This window comes from Poromitra crassiceps (genome assembly GCF_964638095.1).
Source record: "Poromitra crassiceps genome assembly, chromosome: 2".
In the NCBI taxonomy this organism is placed as follows: domain Eukaryota; kingdom Metazoa; phylum Chordata; class Actinopteri; order Beryciformes; family Melamphaidae; genus Poromitra; species Poromitra crassiceps.
In genome coordinates this window covers 63,038,639-63,043,494 of record NC_139624.1, presented here as the reverse complement: position 1 = coordinate 63,043,494, position 4,856 = coordinate 63,038,639, and positions in this window count along the sequence as shown.

The window sequence follows — 4,856 nt, the reverse complement described above, 5'->3', positions numbered from 1 at the left end:
ATGTGAAGCTGCCTGCCTGTTGGAGAATCTGCTGCTATGTCATCCCCTCAGCCCTCATCCCCTCATCCCCTCAGCCCTCATCCCCTCATCCCCTCAGCCCTCATCCCCTCATCCCCTCTCCCCCTCATCCCCTCAGCCCTCATCCCCTCATCCCCTCAGCCCTCATCCCCTCAGCCCTCATCCCCTCATCCCCTCAGCCCTCATCCCCTCATCCCCTCAGCCCTCATCCCTCATCCCCTCATCCTAGGGGTGTCACAATATATCGTCCCACGAAATTTCGCGATAGTAAAACGTCACGATATGTATCGTTGAGATGAAATCTCATATCGCAAAAAAATAGACTAAGAAACGTCTTTGTTTGTTGAAGTTCAATGTGTGGAAAGTAGTTCAGTTGAACAAGTCTCTGAAGAGACACATGAGAAGTTATACAGGAGAGAAACCATTCAATTGAGTTTCTGGCAAAACTGTTTACTTGACAGGAAAAACTGAAGATGCATAAAAAATAGATTAAGAAAAGTCTTGTTGTTTGAGTTTGAAGAAAAACTGAAGATGCATAATGAGAATTTATACTGCTGAGAAACCTTTTAGTTCAAAGTAAATCTAAGTGACGGTGTAACTCATTCTATTTCAAGATAAGCCTTATCTCCAATCTCATGTTTTTTCTAGTTGTTATTGTAATAACAATTTCCCACAACAGCATGTTTTGTATTTGTGCATTTCAAATAAAATACTACTTTTCCAGTCATATATTGTCATTATTCAAGTCTAAAAAAATATTGTTAAAATCGTATCGTATCGTATCGTTATCGTGAACCCAGTATCGTGATACGTATCGTATCGTGAACTGAGTGTATCGTGACACCCATGCCTGTTGACCATCACTGGGCTGCTTTTTGGGCCTTTTTCTTTATAAAGCAGTTCAGAGAGGAGGGTTGTGTCTGATTCTCAAGTGAACGAGCTACATGTATATAGGTGGCATTTCTAGGTAGGAAGTTGTAATTAGGCTGTCTGAAACCAGTTTGATACATAAGTTTACTGAATTTGCAACCTTTCTAGGTACCTGTTTTTGGCCAATTTTCGAGGAACCATACAATGGTACCTTTGGTGGGTTAGGATATCCCATGATACCTTGCGACCCTTCCAATCGACGAAGAAGAATTAAGCGAGCCGGAGCGAGCCCCTAATGGCGCCGCCCACAAAGCCTCCCGCATCAGAAAAAAGTGAAACAACATTGTAGCGTTGTCAAAAGTATTGATAGTATCGATAAAAGTCAATACTCAAAATTTTAAACGGATACAATACTCATGTACAACAGGTATCGAAACGGATACAATACTCATTTGCAACTGTATCAATATCAGCAATGCTTTCTCTTAATGAAAAATCAAACATACCACTTTACAATCAGTAGGTACATTCACCCATTCATACCATGCAGGGTGCTGGCACACCATCGGGAGCAATTTGGGGTTCAGTATCTTGCCCAAGGACACTTCGACATGCAGACTGGAGGAGGCGGGAATCGAACCACCGACCTCTTTTATCCAAAGCGATTAGTGGACGACCTGCTCTACCTCCTGAGCTACAGCCGATTATGGAGAAGCGTGCATCTGTCCATCCATCTGTCTTTGTTTATTTTTTATGCCTCTTGATGTGTTGTCATCCCGCCGTGTGGTATCAAAAATGGTATCGAGTATCGATATTTTCCTGGGTATCGGTATCGTAGTAGAAATTCTAGTATCGTGACATCCCTACAACATTGGCTAAATAACAAACATCTGTCACTTTCTTTTCGTTTTTATTCTAGGATACTCAATAACGTCAAACTTTAATTTTAGTGGAGTCAGATGTTTGTACAGTGTCAGGAAAGTCACTTTTGAACAATAGTAGGAAGCATCTTACCTGACTGTGTTCTGGACAGCAGCCAACTAATGAGGTTGCTAATAAAACTAACGTTAGAGAACTTGCTCCGCCCGCCCCAAAGTAGGACTACACAGCCAGGATGATGGCAGCATTGCAGACCTTCAAGTGTAAGTGGAGTTTGTTTTAATCGTGCTTTATTAAATGATAAGCTGTCATTACTTCCCATTTGTTGATAATGTAACGTTTTCGTTAGCTAGGTTTTATGCTTTTAATTTGAAGGCGGAAAGGGGAAATGGTGTGATAGTAGATTTAATTGACACTGGTCTGTCAATTCTATCAGTTCACACATACCATTTCCCTTTTTTGCCTTCAAATTAAAAGTGTAAAAAGAGCTAACCTGTGAAGCCTCGACCTGTCTGGATTATAAAAGTAATTAGAACACGGCTCTCTCGAATACTCGATTCTGATTGGTCAATCAACAATATTCACCGGTCATTATTTCTCGACAACCGACCGCTGCTCTGCCACACCTGGATTAATCAGTTGGTAAGAGCATTTTGTCCGCAGACGCTACTAATTAGGCCAACCAGTTGCAGCTGTGGTGTCTTGTGTGCCAATTACGAATGAAACCGCTTTGTGTTGAAAACGCTATTAAAAAATCTATTTGAATAATTATTTTTGTCAGATTATTGAATGATTTAGTTGTAGGCCGTGTTCTAAGCGGGATAATGTATACTGAGCCGGTGATTACTGGAAATAATGACCTTCAGGTGAATATTAAGCCCTCCGCTGCGCGTCGGGCTAAATCATTCACCTGTCGGTCATTATTTCCACAGTAATCACCGGCTCAGTATACATTATCCCTTACTTATAAAACGGCTCTCTCAAATCAAGCAATCTGATTGGTTCACAGCCATTGTATAATTCCAGTAACCGAGCCATGGCAACTCTCTTACTAAAAGGCAGCGCTGCCTCGAGCTCCGTGTTGGGCTTTCCAGAAAGCTCTCAGCTTCTCAGCAAGCGCCAGGATTGGCCAATGTCAACTTCAGTCTCCAGAACGATCGAATCAAATCACCCGCACGTCTATCTTCTTGCTAGAGGTCCCGCCTTACAGTAGTGTCAAAACAAAAAGCTATACTCGCTTGCAGCCAGATGCATGATGGCGCAACTCTCTTAGGCTTTGGTTACCTCAAAAACAAAATGGCGGAGACAACTTTCAGATCCTTGTGAATCGATCTTCGCTTATAACTTTACTAATACTTTGCAGAAAATTATGTTTTGTACAAGAATAGACGCGGGCTAATGTCTTAACCCCTCTCTCGCGCGCCCTCACTCTTAACCCCGCATTTCTAAATAAGACGTAACGTTACTTGGTGTCGGCATACGGCTCTGGTGTCGGACTTTGCAAAAAGCTCTCAGCAAGCGCCAGGATTGGCCAATGTCGACTTCAGTCTCCAGAACGATCCAATCAAATCACCCGCACGTCTATCTTCTTGCTAGAGGTCCCGCCTTACAGTAGTGTTTCAACTGACTCTCAGAATACCATGCCAGTCGGACTTATAGTATTATTATTATTATATTATTATACTTGGAAACCGTTTTATAAAAGCAATATAGCACTCGAGCAGCGTGTGTTGTGGAATATATCCCGCTGATAAGCTGTTATCCCACTCAGCCTGCGGCCTCGTGGGATAACAGCTTATCAGCGCGATATATTCACCACAACACACTTGCTCTCGTGATATATTGCTTAAGTATAACGTTAGAGAAAACAGCCATCAGCCATGCCGTTTTATACTAATTTATTGCCAAATGCTTTGGGAAACAACTTGATCAAGCTTGGTCAGAAAAAAATCTGTCTATTCAATGGAAACAGCACCAGTGTCTGAAACGAGTTATTTTTCATCCACCTACCGTAATTTCCGCACTATAAGGCGCACCTGAGTATAAGCCGCAGCAGCAAAATTGCCTGTTTGTTACATATATAAGCCACACCGGACTATAAGCCGCGGGTGTTTTGATGTTTAATTACCATATGTAAGGGTTCGTGCACAGAGGGGATTGTCGGGAAAGAGATGGCTGTTTGGGGAAGCTCCCATTTATTAACATTTCAACAAAACAAGCATATCCCGCTGGGGATCTTTTCTTTTGGCATTGTGAGACGCTTAAAAATCACCATCGGCGGGAGCTTTACTCCAGATGCTGTGCAGCCAAGAACACAAGTGAAATTTGTTCTCTCGTGACCTGTGGTTCTCAACGTGATGGACGATTCACCTTTCTTGTTAACAGTCCTAGTGAGAGGCAGGTCGAATGTCAAAGGCACTTCATCCATATTTATGATCTGCTCCGGTCCGATGGAATATTCCTTGATCTTTCTTTGTGTGAATTCGCCGAAGTTTGTAATTTTCTCCTGGTAGTCGGGAGGGAGTTGCTGACACACAGTCGTCCGCGCCCTGACGGACAGTCCCTTTCGTCTCATAAATCTGAAACACCAGGATGGTCCACCTCTAAAATGTTCAATTTTCATTTCGGTGGCGACTGTTTTGGCCTTCAGTCGGATCTGAACGGTGGACACACCTCGGCCGTCTGCTCTCTGTGTCAACACCCTGATGCCAAGGTTACGTGCTGCTGCTCGATTTCCTTCTTTCCTTCTTCTTCTCGCCGCCGTCGTCGTAACACAGCCAGTGCTCCATCTTTTGAAGCATGATGTTAGATTACAACGAGCTAGTTGTGTGGCTTAGCCTTCCAAAATGTTGCCGTTAGTTTTTTAGAATGTAATACATAGAATTGGGAATGTTACATTCAATTTCATTCAGACTGTCTTTCAGGCTCAATCGCTGCCATTTTCCCCCCGGAGCGAGGGAGGAGGGAGGGTGTTTTACTGTAGTGGCTGAGAGAGCGTAGTGGCACAGTGCTCCAATCAGGTCGCGAGGCACATTTTTTGCAACATCATCCAATCAGGGTCTCGCTCTCGTAATGTCTGTCTTGCTCTC